Source organism: Trachurus japonicus, chromosome 4 (genome assembly GCF_045865225.1).
Source record: "Trachurus japonicus isolate A0001 chromosome 4, Traja_1.0".
NCBI lineage: Eukaryota > Metazoa > Chordata > Actinopteri > Carangiformes > Carangidae > Trachurus > Trachurus japonicus.
The window spans coordinates 11,352,883-11,369,477 of record NC_140910.1 but is presented as its reverse complement, the minus strand read 5'-3'; the positions used below and the strand labels follow the sequence as shown (position 1 = coordinate 11,369,477).

At 43.4% G+C, this 16,595-nt stretch overlaps 1 long non-coding RNA gene across 3 annotated transcripts in view; it reads right to left on the bottom strand.

Annotated features, from left to right (window-relative positions):
- Nucleotides 1-3,852: 3,852 nt before the first annotated feature.
- Nucleotides 3,853-16,595, bottom strand: part of LOC146988504 (uncharacterized) — a 38,110-nt gene continuing 25,367 nt past the window's right edge. For all 3 annotated transcript variants that reach the window (XR_015035701.1, XR_015035702.1, XR_015035703.1), the window contains exon 4: nt 3,853-4,453. This is a non-coding gene — a long non-coding RNA (uncharacterized LOC146988504). The remainder of the gene's footprint in view (nt 4,454-16,595) is intronic.

Below are 16,595 nucleotides of genomic sequence, written 5' to 3'. Positions count from 1 at the left end.
TAACCCTCCTCTGGTAAACCCACTTACCCCTCAACTTGTTCCTATGTGTGCACTGTGGGCTTCATGAGGTGTCTGGAGGTGGAGGTGGAGGTGGGGCAGGGGGTGGGGGGCCGGCAGGGTGGGGTGGGGCTGCCAAGTTCAAGGGAGCCAGGGAGACAACTCTTACACACACACACACACACACACACACACACACACACAAACTGTTGAGTTTACAACAATGGATTTCATTTCTGTCATTTCACATTTTTTAATTCACCAAAAATCAAAACAAGCTCAGAAATGTATTCAAAGCTCCACATGAATTTTACTGACGCAGAGTCAGGGCCTTTTTTTGTTTAGTTTGTTTTGCTTCTTTACCCTGTAACATCACATCAAAGCCTTTCATTACCCGTGAGTGAGAACAGTCACTAGGGTCTGAAATTAGAGCACTTACATAACAATTTCATTTTATGTGTGTGTGTGTGTGTGTGTGTGTGTGTGTGTGTGTGTGTGTGTGTGTGTGTGTGTGTGTGTGTGTGTGCATGCTGGGATGGCACATTGATGTGCAACAGCAGAACTCTATGAACTCAAATTCTTTAGATCTTAATGCACTAATATTAACCTAACAAATATGTCAAGGCATTTCACATAAAACCTGTCTCCGCTTTTTATCATTTTATCTAACACACCTTTTTATCGTATGTTCTCATTCCGGGGAGACACACACACACACACACACACACACACACGTTGTTGCTTTGTCTTGGCGCTCTGGCTCCACTCGTTTTTACACATTCCTGCAGCTTTGTATTGTTTGTCGATGGGGGATTTAAGCTTATTGTGTTAATGAATTCACAGTGGGTCAACATCACCATAATGAGAATGTAAAATAAATAGATACAATAAACACTGGACTGTATTATGTAAATGAATGCTCTATATAATGGTGGCTATAATTGCACGTTGTTAATCAGAACAGTATAAAACACACACATCAGTAGTGGGAGCCTTGAATACACTCCACAATGACTATTTAATGAGACTGATTTGGAAAATGAAACCACACTGTATTTGGAAGAACATTACAGAGTCTTATCAAAAAGACCCAGATTCTCATTTTTAATGTTAATACCTTACAAGATGCATTAAAATAACTAGGGTGTTAAAGATAGTAGCACAATCTCTTACTGTCAGAAGGAAAAACATACCTAAAAAAAAAAGCATAAAAATTATAGGCCTTATTATCCAGACTTTTCCAAGTGTAATTTGAGCACAGTAGTTTTTACTCATCTGAATCATCATTTTATATTATTATAGTGCAATAATTCAATTCATTCAGCTGATCTGCTACATTGTGTCCTTCTCTTTCCGTATAATTAATTAAATCTCCCTTGCTTAGTGCATCTTCCTGTGTTTATGTAACTTGCATTGCGAGCAAATTTGACCAATGAGAGAATATGTGGGAAAAGTAGAAAATAACAGGACATGTTATATTCTTCACATCACAGAAATAACATGGAATAAATTATTTTCACTTGTTCGTGTAAATAATCTCATCATTCGTTCTCTTTAATCTCAGCCTGCTTATTTCAGCACATTAAGTTTATCATAATTAAAAAAACAAAATGGCATGATGTTATTTCACTGCCGCCTTGTGACACCACACTTCCTTAGTTTACATGCAGTAAAAATAAAACACACACACACACTACTCCCAATAAATTCTCTTATTTGTTTTTACAGCTAACGAGCTTTGTGCAGCTCTGTCCTGCTGTTAAAGGCCTTTGTGTTGTTAACAGACAGGATGTAGAGACTCTCCATCGACAAACAAGCGACTGAGCCATTAAAAGACAATTAGCTGACCCCTGATGGTTTGTTTAGGTCAATGAAGAGCTGTTTTTACAACTCAAGGAGCTGTTAGAAATCAGTGTAATGGACAGGTTAGAAACAGCTTTAATAAATTGTGAGATTCTGGGTTTATCATTATTTATTCATGTGTGTTGCGGGCAAAAGAATTGAAAAATTTAATTCAGAAAATTTGGGGTAGTAATGTTTTAATTCTATTTAATGTATTTCTTGGTTTCTGAGAGTATAATAAAAGAAATAAGGAAAATGAATTATCTGTAATTAATTATGGAGTGAACAAATGGATATATTAAACATTTCACACTGTGGGGAATAAATCTAGATGAATCAGCAGTGAAAACAAAAAGGAAACAAGGAATTATACCTTTCAACACTACACTACACTACAGCTACGTTTTCTTAAGCTTGTCTCCACCATCGGGCGTGAGCAGGCCACGCTGTCAAGAGTTGTACACTGTATACAGACTGTATGTGACATGATCCGTAACTCTATCTATAGGTGTTATGGCATCATTCCCACCATTAAAGAGGTTTTCCACCTTCCCAATGACCTCCGCCTCGCCTCACAGGACACAGAAAACGACCTGATGGCAATGTCTTTCATTGTACAGAGGGAAATGCTGAAATGTGTGTGTGTGTGTGTGTAGCCTATGTGTGTGTGTGGAGGGCTGGTCACTCCGCTTACAGCCTCGGGTGTCTTTAAAAAGCGTCCAGCCTGTGGGGCTCGACCTTCTCCCTGGTGAGAGTGGGGGAATCTAGCATGGCCAGTAAGCATGTATATCAGGCCATCTCACGGCTGGCTGGACGCTCCCTGGGTGGCCCACCATGGTCAATACTGCACTGGTGACTGGACACACAGAATGGGATAATCTCCTACTGTCTTTCAGGGCCAAACACACACACACACACACACACACACAGATCTCCTTTTATGCCTGGCCTGGCCATGGAGTCTTGCCTGCCCCTAATTTCAGGTCAGGAGCAAGTGAGGGGACAGTGGTGTTGTTGGGGGGAGAGTATAGGGGAGCTGGGGGTGAGGGGGTGAGGGGGTGGGAGCAGGGAGCGTATTTCAGCCAGTGCAGTGGAGCACACTGGGGGCACTGGGGCATTGCCTCTGCTGGCTGTTGGGGGAAAACAAAAGGAGGTGTGATCCCCACAAAACATAGGAGCAATGTATGTGTGTGTGTGTGTGTGTGTGTGTGTGTGTGTGGGGATTATAAATGTGTATCATTGTTCAGAGTTTCCTTCAGCTTCAGCAACTCGCTTCAACACCCCTGCTGCTCACACACAAAGACACCTAATTGACACCACAGATTTAGGCCACTAGGTTTAACTGTTCCCCCTCCAAGCCTTCAGCCACTGCTGGAATAATCAGAGTAATCAAAGTGAACTGGCCCCTACAGCTTCTCTTACCACATCCGGGTGGATGATACTTGTACATGAAGCATCGATGGATGGCAATATTTTTGTTACTGTCAGAAAATCCCGGGAAGAGCCCAAAGCTAATGTGTTACTGTATGTAGTGTGTCTCTGTTACTCTGTGGCCTTCCTGTCCTGTCTGTGGCTCTCAGTCCCAAACCAACTGGATCCTTTTGAATTTTGCTGGTTGTAATATATGTCACAGCTTTTATAAATGGTTAACCTGTTTTCTAAAACACCTACCCACTGCCGTTTTTAGGAAACAGTAAATAAAATGTGTGTTTTTTTATTTGTTGAGGACTATTTCCATCCGCTAATTCATACAGATGTAGATCTGTTGTAGGACAGTACATGACTTCATATAAACTACACCACCCAGAACAAAGTTGTGTCTCACTGATGTGTTTGAGTTTCTTTGACAGCAACAGAGCTTTATGGCACAGGGGAGTGAGATATATCAAGCTCTGGATACACAGTCAACACTCAGTTAGTGGGATCAACTTTATTGTAGGAATCCAACAAACATGCTGACATTTATAGAAACAGGAATGAAACAGGAGGTGGAAAAAAAGACAAGCACGGCAGTTTTTCATTTCACAAATTGTTCAGTTTTATTGAAAATGTATATCATATCAGGGCAATACTTCTGGCATTTGGCAATCTCATTTAATGATGAATTAGTTCATTGCAGTATGAAAAAGACTGTATAAATGTATGTGTATATAATGTCTTGCGGAGAAGAGGAAAGTAATTCAACAGCGACAAACTCTTGTCAAACGATTTTCCAGTCAAATACTTGAATGTAAATTACTGAGTAAAAAGAAGGACCCCTTGGGGTCTCATCCAATCTCCGACCTAAAATTGGTCTCAAATATAGTAATACATATCTAATGAAACTAATTTTGGAAAATATTGCTCGGCAGCTCCACTTTACACTTCAGACAGCTCTTAAATTGATTCAACCTCTAAACATACCTTTTAGAAGCGGCTCCGACTTACCTGTCCACATCCATAGACCGCAGACAAGACAACTGATAATCACATTCTAATGATGTAGGTCTGCAAGCGCACGAGGTGGCATTTCCCATATGTGGCCGGTCTGGGGTAAACATGTGAAGAGAACCTGGCTACAGACGGTTTGAGCTTTGCCAGAATCAGGCCCAGCTGGTGGCATTTCTGACTGCGCCTGAGGAGACAAAATCAAACAAGAAAGACTGATTAACGAAAAGAAGAGTCAACAAACTGCACAATTACACCAGTAATGTTCTGCTATTTTGGGGGGTGTTCTTAATTCACACTAAAGGTTTATTATGCAGGGATTTGTTTTAAAATTTCAAAGCTTGACTAGGCAGGTATAGCTGTGGATGATGGAGGAATCACTATCTGTGCTTAAATCACATGCATGTGCTCTCAACGTACAGCTGGCTGGATGACGCTGTCTGTGTCATCGCCCCTCCAGACAAACTGTTAATGTTACGAGTGGGGGGGGGGCTGCGCGGGTTGCGCATGTGACGTGCGTGCATGTGCGTTTGTTTGTGCGTCTATCAGCTGTCTGTATCAATGGTGGGCATGACCCCTGAGCTTGCAGACAGTCATGGGTCAAAGGTCAAGGCAGAGCCTGTCTGGGCTTCCTAGCTGACCCCAACGCCTGCAGCACAAACAGCCATAGTGGAGGGAGGATGGGCTGCCCCCCTACCAGACTAATATCACCTCTGGGATTAGGATCCAGACAGAAATACATTGACCCCAAACACACACACACACACACACACACACACACACACACTCACAAACCAACACACACAGTATCAGACACTGGTTCTGCTTGGTCATAAAACAGGACTCGTTGCACTGCATGACGCAGAGGGAGCAGCAGAGATGCTGAGTCTGAGAAGGCCATCTAATTATCTTTCAGTGCTGAGTTAAAGAGGGGAACAGGGGAGGCTGGAGAGGTTGAAGCGTCACCATGGTGAGCAGAGAAAGGAGCTAACACAGTGGTAGCTAGCCACTGTTAATGTTGCAAGGGCAGAGGACTCCTCGGATGTACAAATCCGAATCAGTAATGCAGCTATGAAAGTTAAAATATAAAATAAAATGTGACGGGCATGAATATGTACAAGTCATGTTTCACCAGGTGAACAAGCTGCAGAAGAAAGAACAGCGCTTGTTGTTAAAGCTATGTATTCCCTGTCATGTGTCAAGCACTTTGCATTTAACCCAAGCACTGATGTAGCTGCAGGGAGTGAGAGCCCAGAGCACCAGTCTGGATAAAACAACATCAGCATGCCAGACGCTTGTAAAAAAAAAAAAAATCACAAATCAAAGAGAAGCGGGACTGCAGGATCTCAGCACAGAGTGAAACCAAAAAAAGGTCAAATTCAGACGAGCTGACGGGCTTCACTGCCAGGCCATCGGGAAAACTCCCCAAATAAGCCCAGAGTGTTAAGCCTGATAATCCCCTGTATTATTGCAACATCTGTGAGGTCTAGAGAGGCTCTGCCAGTGATTAGCAAGACAGATGTAAACAATATCCTGGCTGGAGAGGAGGAGGAGGAGGAGGAGAGAGGAGAGGAGAGGAGAGGAGAGGAGAGGAGAGGAGAGGAGAGGAGAGGAGAGGAGAGGAGAGGAGAGGAGAGGGGTGCTTGGTTGATCTGAGTAACACACTGCAAGAAGGATAAGAAAAGCAGAGATAGATAGAGAGAATGTGGAGAATATAAAGCAGGTAAGGTGGGACCGAGTGTGTCGAGGGATTTAGTGGGGGGAGAAAAAAAAGAAGAGGAAGTGGAGGTTTGACGAAAAAGAAGCAGGAGAGGAAGCAATAGTGATTCTGGAAGAAATTACATACACAAGAAAAGGAGATGGGATGGGAGAAAGCTGGGGATTAATAGGATACAGTAAACGGGGGAGGTGGAGGGAGACAGAAGGTGACAGCATGAGGGGGAGAAGGAGCAGCAGATTGGGAGACGCCAGACCTGGGGCCAGGCATGCCCCGACCGGCTGACGAGACACCAGGGAGACGTGCCTAATTTATGCAGAGTTAGGCTGAGGGGCTGGAGAGTGGAGGGTGTCTGGGACCCCCTCAATAGCCCTGAGAACCGAGGGGAGCAGCTATGGGTGCTAGCAGTGTGAGAGCGCAAGAGGGGCATGATGGGGGAGGGAAGGGGGATGGGGGAGTCTCCCCTTTTTTTTTTTTTTTTTTTTTGGAGAGACAACAAGGGGGTGGGAGGGTGGGGGTGGGGGTGGAGGCTGCACTCCCTGTCCGTCTGACGTCCCATTAAGGTTTGGGACAGGGCATGGGGAACGAGGCGATAAAGGGGAGAGGGAGAGGAGCAGGAGAAGTGAGGGAGAGGCCATACTTAACTCCCTCTCTGCTAGAGATGCTCTTTCCCCCCACTCCAGTCTTCATCTCCAGTCTGGCTACCTATTAGATCCACAGGGCCGTTCCATCTGCTTCTCTGCATGCTAATTCCCCACTACTAGAGCCCTGAGCGTGAGCAAAAAACCAGAGAGTGACTAAATTAGAGACAAGTAACCCGGCTGATGGGTTGGCTGGATGAGAGCTTAGAAGAGTGCTTTAGCAGCCAAGCAGGCCAGACTAGTGTGTTGTAGTGTCAGACTGAGAGTTGCCTGTGGTGAAGCTGGTCATATAATAGAAGCTTATAAAGGCCGTATAATTATTTCCCACATTATTCTATTAAATATTAATGAAATTATAATATTTTCTTTATATTACCATATTATAACCATTTTTCTTGTTCATCATCAAATTCTTTCATATCATTTTGTAAGTAAAAACACAACTAAGGTTGCTGGTGAGAGGTAGCATTGACTGCAGTGCAGAAAAGCTGTTAATTAGAGAAAAATATTGTAATGTGATTTTTCAGGGCTCAAAAATTATTACATTTGAATTATTTTAGAGGAAATCACTTTTAAGTTAACCTGCTCATACTTCTTGTCATAACAAGTAATTGCTACTTGACAGATGACAGATGATAGGTGGCAGATATTTTATCTATTTGTGATTTTATTTTTGGCATGAAAAAGTGGTTATTGAGATATGAGCTATTTGTAGCTTTAATATCAAAACATCAGTATTAATGTCAGCCTTTAAAGTCTTGTGTGAGTTTTGTGTTGAGTGTGAGGAGACGTACTGTATGCTTTGTGTATGTGGATCCTGGCTGATGGCCAAGTGACTCTGCGTGTGTGTGTCTATATGTGTGTGTATGTGTGTTGTCTGAGGGCCCAGCGAGGAGCACAACGGACAGCCAGGCAGGGTGATGGTTGAGTCTGGTAATGCAGGTGGACAGTTTAATGACAGTCCTCACCCCTGAACATACAAGCCAGTGAGCACCTGGCATGCTCGCAGATGTACACACACCGTATGACACGTGCACATATATGTGTGATATATGGTGTGGTGTTTTCTGAAAAAGACACCGGGGCCGGTGAAAATGAAAAAGAAAGAAATCTTGCTGTGTATGACCCTGGAAAAAAAGAACTGGAGGAGCAAAAAATGACTAACAGGCGTCACTTTATTCTGCAAATAAAAAAAGGAGTTTTGAGCTTGTTTACTTTTTGCATTTACATCTTTCAACCCGTATTTTTAGATGAGTTTAGATAGAAGCAAACACAGCACAAAGCTGTCATTAGTGATAATAAATTAAACCTAATTATGGTAGTATCATAATGGTTGCTAGTGATGCACAGAAACAATGCAAAGCTATTCAGAGGCTCAACAGAAGCCAGGCTCTTTGTGCTTCTTTCTAGGCTTTGCCTGGCCATGGCCTTGCATCTTATTCAGTGGGACTTGCTCAGGTCTGGACTTGAATTTGGTGCCCAAACAAAGACATAGAGCCACCTCATTAAAAAAACATGTCATTGGATCAGGCCTGGGCTGAATTGTGTGATTTTCCCTCCTACCATAAGTGACCGTGACTGAGCGTTGGGCTGAATGAGAAGCTGGATAGAGGCCTACCAATGGAGCGCCACGCTACATCCCTATGGGAACCACCCCCTCACAGAAGGGGGCACATTTAAAGCTTTGTTGGTCTGTTAACACAGCTTTTTAAAACGCCTCTTTATGGACTCAGCTAAGCAAACTGTAGCCCCTGGTATTCTTGTGCCAGAAGGAGAAAGTAAAAAAAAAAGAAGAAAGGAAGTAAAGAGAAAGGCAAAAGAAAACAGGGAAAATGTTTGGTTAGTATTTTCATGGGATATAAGAAAGACAGATCTCTGCAAGACAGAAGAAAGTCTCAGGTCTTAACCTTCAAAACTCAAGACGCAAGTTACTGTGTTGAGAACCAAGCAAGTTACAAGTCAAGTTAAAGGTGTACAGAAATGGCCGTTTGTCCTGTTTGTCGCGCCGGTCGCGCCGAGTTGTCCCGAGCTGCAACACGAGTTTACCCGAGTAAGGAAAACGAATTTGATTGGTCGTTATTGAGCGGGCGGGATATTCAAAGCTTGGGGTGAGCCCGAGCTCAGACGTTTGAATGACGGATGACGGATCCAATATCAGTGGCTGGTGAATCGTGTACAGGCTGACGTATAATCCGTGTGCCTGCATTATCCAATGCAAAAAAAAAAATACACACTTTCATCCCGGATTTACTCAAAAATAGAATTTTGCACAAAGTTTGGCCTACATCGTCTGATAGATGAGTTATTACACTCATTTTATGACCCAGAGTGGGCTTAAATTCTATTTTCTTTTCTGTACACCTTTAAACAAAATTCATTCAAACCCCAGTTTTCATATTTAAGTCAGATAAAAGACGACGGTCATGATAAGTTAAATTTTACCTTCAATATTAATAAAGATTGCTGCAGTTGTTTTCATTTCATAACTCTTACTGATATTTAACAATTTGTGGCAGCATAAAGTCTCGATTTGTGACTACACTCATCCAATTATTAATACTACAAATCATGATTGTAGTATTATTATTACCTCTGTCAAGGAGGTTAAGTTTTTATCCTTGTCTGTTTATTTGTCAGCATAAAGTACTGAACCAATTTGCACCAAACCTGGAGGTGAAGGGATGAGCTAGAGGCCTTGTAAGAACCAAACGCATTTTTAGTGCGGATTTGGTTAAATCGGTTTATATTTTAATATTTCAAATCCATGCCTCGCCAATAAAGACAATATAATCCCACACAAAGAATTGGTACATCTGCTCCCGCTCTATCTCTTCACCTGAGAAGTGAACTTTGCAGTAGTTGGCTGCAGCAGAACAAGGTCATTGACAAACTGCACCGTCTCAGTGTCCTCTGATACAGTCAGCATACACATTTACCCAGAGGACTACAGACATCCTTGTGCTGAAACAATAGGTTTGTGTGTGTTTGTGTGTGTGTATGACAAACGCAGCCCTGCCTGGGAAACCTGGACTGGAGACTTAGTCAGTCTCACAGGGCGCTCAGGATGACAGTGAAATGAATAACAATGAACTTGCTGAGAGTCAAGTTCAGAACATTAGAGATGAACCAGAGCTGAGGAGAACAGCTGTACACAAAGGAACCGTGTGTGTGTGTGTGTGTGCGTGCATAATTGCGTCGACTTGCTCAGGAAATATCTCAATATGAGCAGAGCACTGGGCTCCAGAGAGGAGCACCCACTAAGATGAAAATGCATGCATGCACACACACACACACACACACACACACACACACACACACATCTCCTCGTCCCGCTCTCTCGTTCCCCTCCCCTTCGCATCTCGGAAGGACCCCGTCCTCACTATTCTGTTGCTGTCTGCTGCGTGCCTGATGAAAAAGCAATACGACACAGGAGGTACACATGCCTAAAGGCAAGAAAACCCACATAGGTAAATCACAGCCCCAATATAAACATAGAGTTTAATAGGGGTTTCTCAGGCGCGATGGCAGGGGTCCACCTCGCCGTGTGCTTCACCAGACGCTGGTGCACGTTTTTTTTTTTTTTTTTTCAAGCCTGCTAGCCTGCAACAGGAGAAAATGTGACTGCACAGCCTCCGCCGCCACCCAGCAGGGATGATGGTCTACGGGGCTGAGAATGCATCTGAATACATTTACATAAAGATTGTGCTAAGTTGACAGAGGCACTGCTGAGAATAGACCGTGCTCGTCATTGTCCCCAAAAATCAGAGTAATGACTGAAATTGGTTCAGAGGAGAGGGAGGGAATAAAAACGGGAGACGGACACTTTATTCTAGGAAGAAACAGGGAAGCTGTGTGGGGGTTTTTTTTCTGCTGGGACACAGTGCTTCCTGTGTCCCTTTATGTTAATGATATCAGCAGTGTATGAACGGGAGACACATGCAGGGAAATAACACAGAGGATAGAAACGAGTACGCAAATCATTTTCACAGCTCGTGAGGAGATTGGAGATTAGATCAAGAATAAGTTTGTGACAGTTTAGAGTTTTAAGTGTTGCCTTAAATGAGACATTATAATAAACACAGTTGTGGACAGATATGCAATAAGAGACAAAGACAAAAAACCTTTTCTCTGACAGGTAAATCTAATATAATGAATATCATAATCACAATGTAATCTTACTTTATCATGAGATGCTGTGAGATGCTTTTTTTTTTGGTTAAAAAATGATGTTATAACTGGTGTAGATAATGCAAGGATATCGTAAACATCATTTTTCTTCCCCCCCCAAAAAAAAAACTCAGTGGAGAAAATAAGAAAACTTGTGTTAAAGAATGCTCCTGGGTGATTTTTTTTGCCTCCTTTAAAAAAAAAAAAAAAAACCTTCCCAGCAAGGATATTCGGTAGTGGAGTGACTTCAAAATACTGCAGATATGAGACCTTATTTCTTAACACAGAGCACAGATATTTCAGCTGCAGATTGTATTAGTAGATAAACTGACTAGATTTTACTGTAACAAATTTAGAGGATAGGATTCCACCAAGCTTTTAATCAAATGGATGGGATGTAAAGGTGAGCATGACCAAAGGTAGAGAGCAGCTTTTCGAGAAAGCACTTTAATTTTGAGAAAAAAAAACAGGTAGGCAACAGAAGGAGCACGGTGAAGCCCTGTGATAAACCTCTTGCAGATATAGTCAACTAGTCAAACCATCCTGTCAGATCAGTGCCTGAGGAGAGGCAGAGGGAGAAAGAGAAGCAGCGAGAAGGGGAAGAGAGCAAAACACGGGTGAAAAGGGTCAGCAGGGAGGAAGGCTAAACCCCAGAAGCAAGCAAAAGATTGTGTGTGCAGTGCATTTATATTTCAGCATGGGTGTGAGTGCATATGTGTGTGTGTGGTGTGTGTGTATGTGTGTCAACCCCAGCTGGGCAGACATTTACTTGACATGCTGATAGGGATTTAAGCAGTGGGTGGGTGGTGTGTCTGACCAAGGTGAGTGAATGCGCAGAGAAGGGGAGCTGGTGGGGATCGGAGGATGATAGGAGGAGGAGGAGGAGGAGGTGGGGGGTTGGTGAGAGGGGGGGCTCACAAAACTGCCGTTACTAAGCTTGATTTCAGCGCGAGTTGAGACGATTAGGAGATCGGAGCAGAAATGAGGAGGCAAAACAGGGGGTAAGGGAGGTGGGTTTTTGTAGGAGAAGCCTCCAGGCTGTGGAAGAGAAGGAGGACTAGTCTATTGAGGTGATGAGGGAAAGCGGCTCTTTCTTTCAGACAGTCTAATGAAGCATAAGTCCCCCGATGAAGAATGGAAGCAGGCTACCGCAGGGTGGGTTAGCTTGTGCCTGTGTGCTGCTCCTCTCTCCATTTCTCCCCCTTTTCTCCACTCCTCCTCTGTCCTCTCTTTTCCTCATCTCCCTCCACATCCCCCTCTTTCTCCTCCTCTCCTCCTCGTGTCCCGCAGTCCCTCCTCTTAAAGGGCTTAGTACACTGTTTATTTCAAAGTGGCGTAACGTTATATGTGACGCAAGCTCACGCACTCGCTCTCTCTGATGATTTGATGAAATGGCAATGATACAGTGACCAACTGCGTTTCAGCCACAAAGAGGATTGCTATTGATGGGCGGCTTCATCAAGGAAATGTGACACACGGCGGCAGCATATGGAATCAGAAAATGGTCCGGACTAAGACACAGCACAGTGCATCGGAACAGATGTTTGATCTAAAATTTCAAATGTGATCATTTTAAATGTTGTTTTTTTTCCGCATAGATCTTAGCTGAAGCTTTTGAAACAGGTACATGTAATGAATGACATACATTTCTCATTGTGGTGTGCACATACGATGAACCCTGAGCCGACATGTTAAATTACAGGAGGCAGCAGACTGAGACAGACAAGGGGTGGAGGGGTGGGGGGGCTGTCAAAGTGTCTGACTAGGTTTGACTGTGTTTGGTTGGGGGGTTGTTTGACCAGGGGGTTGACTGGGCTGCAGGACTGATTTCTGGCTGGATTTGGCTGCGGGCCGGCTGGAGACCGGCCAGAGGCTGACTGAAGGGGGGTTGGGTTCCTTTGCTTCTCAGCTCAAGTTGTCCCTGGAGCGAAGCAATAAGAAGCAGCTTATAAAATAAGCAAACACAGAGGCAGCTTACAGACAAGTCAGCCAGCCAGTCAGACACACACACACACACACACACACCAGCTCTCTTCCCTGTATTGATACCCCCTCCCACCCCCCACACACACCACTGACCTTGACCCCTGAGGTCCTTCCTAACCTGTTTCTGAATGGAAGTCAGTGCAGCTGGGGCGTCTGGCCATGAACTAACCACAACCCCCCCTCCGCTGCACAGACCCCTCGTCGTCTCATCATTTAGCCCGTTCCCACGCTTGATGACTGGGAGGCTGCGTCTTCATCTGAATGCTGCAGATGAATATTCATCCGCCATGGTCCTGTCTGTCTGTCTGTCTGTTTCTGAGGGCAACAATTATTTCCAAGATTTTCAGTCATTTGTATTGATTACCTGCTAAACATTAGTCTGTTTTTTTGTTTGTTTTAATTCAGGAGCTTTTTCTTTGCACACAATATTATTCTCCCCTGCTTTTTGTCTAAAATTGCAACTGCACTCTCTCTCAGTGCCCCCCCCCCACTATAAACCATTCGGCCAGAACACATACATACACTATAATGTATGTGAGAGGTTGTGCGAGCGTGGTGAGCTCGTAAACGTCATTCAGTGGGTTCAAACCCCTCCACCTTCACATTTTCATTACGGCCAAATCTCAGGCCTGTGCTACACCAGCGTGGCCTTTCGCCGGTGAGCAGGCAGTTTAATCACACATACAGTACTACTCCATTTTCATTTCCTTTTCATACAGCCTCCATTCCACTCTGGCTTCATAATTCTCCCCTCAGAGCTGTCTAGCCCGTCTGAGTGTTTGCAGCCTGTTGAAATGACATAATCAGTGACTTGGATAAATGCCTGAGTCTATAATCAGACTTGGGGCTCAGCGTTGCAGCTCTGAGGAAACAGCAGCAGCAGCAGCAGCAACACTTGACTCAGGAATTACTTCCTAAGGAGGGTAGTTTCACATAAGGAATTTGCTTGAGTATCATTGAAATGAATTTATTTTGGTTTGCCGAGTGCATTTTGCCAAATAAAATGGTGCTATTACACACCAAAGCGGAAAAAAGGTCTTAAATGACTGAAAAACAATCATTTTAACAAATTGGTTCCTTAATTCTGAAAAAACTCAGAATACTACATCCCTTGTTATGTCGGAAATAATCTTTGTCAGTGTTATTATAATTTGTATGTCTAAAATGGAACTTCTTCATGGATTTCATCCCCACACATGGATGTGTACAAACTGGAAAAATCAAGTGCTCATGAGCATTTCTGATCATTTGAGCAAATAACTGTCACGTTGCATTTTAAATAGTGAATTTACATGACAAAATTGCCTGAAAAAGCTCACTAACATTTGACCCCTTGTAATATATTTTCCACACACTTCTAATTTAAATTTCTATTTTCATTCGAATGATGAGTTAGTCCGAGAAAGAACGGGTTACGTATTTGTTTGGTTACAAGAAAGGAGGAAAGACACGTGGAACGGGCCAGGATGAATTGAGCCATGGCTGTTAATGCTTTCAGCAACTATTACTTCAGTGGGTGGAACACATTCCATCAATACCTACGCAAATAAAAAGCTGGGGGCGAGGCTGAATGAGAGAAGCTGCAGCGCACTGGAAGACGATCCTACACACAAATGAACGGTCCACATTCATGGCACAAAAATGATTTTAAAAAATACAGCCCAAAATACCAGATTTACATAATCTAATTAAACTGCAGCATGTGTTCAGCTTATATTTCACTCTTAACTAAATAATGATTTTAATCATGCCGCTATCGGAATCGGTGAACATAAAATATACATGAAGATACCTAATGTAGAGAGTTATACAAATCTTATATGATGTAAATGTCCATCATTTATGTAATTAAATAAGCCGTGCAGCAGGACTCTAACACACATGGCTATAACATGCCATTAGCAGAAAAGCTTTCTGCAGGATGTGGTGTGAATGGACACATTCATACTCCTGCGATATGGATTACCATGTGAGTGTGTGGGTGCTCACAGTATGTGTGCATGAGCGCATATGTAACAGCTATGGCGACTGACAAGCATACTTGATCGGGTTTTATGTTCATCTGGTGCTTCATAAAGCATATGGTCCCTCTCTTTGTTTTGAATATGCAAATGAAGAATAAAACGGCCCTACCCTGGTTTAACAACCCCGCCCCCCTCCCCCATGATTTAGTCCAACTACTCTTTCTTTTTCTTTTTATATAAAGACTTAACACCCACCTTCCTGCCTGTCCCCACCCCTCTCCCGCCACCAAGAGAACCCCGCCCTGCTACAGTGCACAACGCACACACATGCACACACACACTTTCATGATTAAGTGACATATTTAAACATTTTGGAGCTCAACAATATTATTTATTTCCACCACAACCTGAACTGTAATTTCTATAAGATTCACTAAGTTGGAAAAAAATGTCCAAATGAATACACATAAATAAATTGACAAATGAATGACCTCTGGATTACCGCTGCCTCTATACACATATTGCAGCTCATGTTGGCTCTTACATTAAAAACTGCTCAGCTATAGTGTCACTATGGGCTGATCAGACTGAGAGGCTTGTTTAAAACTGCTTTAAAAAAGGACAATAGCAGGGGTGAACCAGCCTTTTGTGGTTTGCTTATTGACAGCATGGTTACCACACAACTTTAAAATATAGAGTAATTCAATTACAGTAACTTTTTATAAATTCATAATGAAGCATGTGTGAATAAAGAGGCAATGTCACATGTGCAAGTGGAGGTTTGGTGAAATAAATGAATACGCAATAAGAGCGGGAACAATCATCATTTCTCCAGGAAGAAAAATATGATTTCATTTAAAATGTGGAAAGTAATGAAGTAATGCAACTCTTTTTTGTGACTGTGTCATTGATGGCTAAAAACCTGTGTGTTACTGAACAAAAAAAAAGCATTAATGTGCACTTTGGATCTCTCTGTGATGGGTTCTTCCTGAGGGAGCGAGACCATTTGTGTGTTTGTGTGAGTGTGCCATCCTCCAGTCCTTGTTGTGAAGTTCAAGGCTACACCACTACAGATCGACAACAGATACCATACAGCAAGTCCTCAGAGTGGATGATACCCCATTTCCGGGACACAGGCAATTCACCAAAATGCTCTCTGCAGTAATTAGCACTGACAGGTGAAAACAGCCACGAATGCCACGGGACTTCACAATGAAACGGACACTTGCACAAACACACACAAACATAAACACACACATGTCAATGCACAACAGTTGCAACAGAGGATCCATCAGCACAGCTAACACCACATTAAGACCATAAAGCACCAATACATCTCCTGTTCCACGTACACAGCCTGTATCCTGCTGCTTCTGCACTGATACCCCTGATCCCCCTGCGCTTTGACAAGGCGTAATAAAGCCTGTATGAAGCGCTGCATTGTGTGGGGAGAACACAATGTTGCATGCTGAGTGCTGTGAGAAGGGCGTACACCGGTGGGTCCCACGGCGCAGCAGCGCACCAGGGCCTATAGCAGGGAGTGCTGAGCATGCTAATGAGGTCATTATGTTATGCCTCTCCCTCGCTCCTGTTCTCCTTTACAGTGTGGGCTTTGCTTGTCAGAGGAGGGCAGGGTACCCTGGTAATGCAGCCAACCACAGATGTCACATATGGCACAATGAGAAGACACATGAGCGTCTCCGAATGAGTCACCGAGAGAAAGACGAGGTGACGCTCCATTTTTCAGCTAGCATCAAAAGCAAGAGAACGGCATCGGTGATTTGCATACAGAATAAGGTGATCTTAAAGAGAAGTAAAGAGGAGGGCAACAACAGGCAACATTCATTTGCTAAT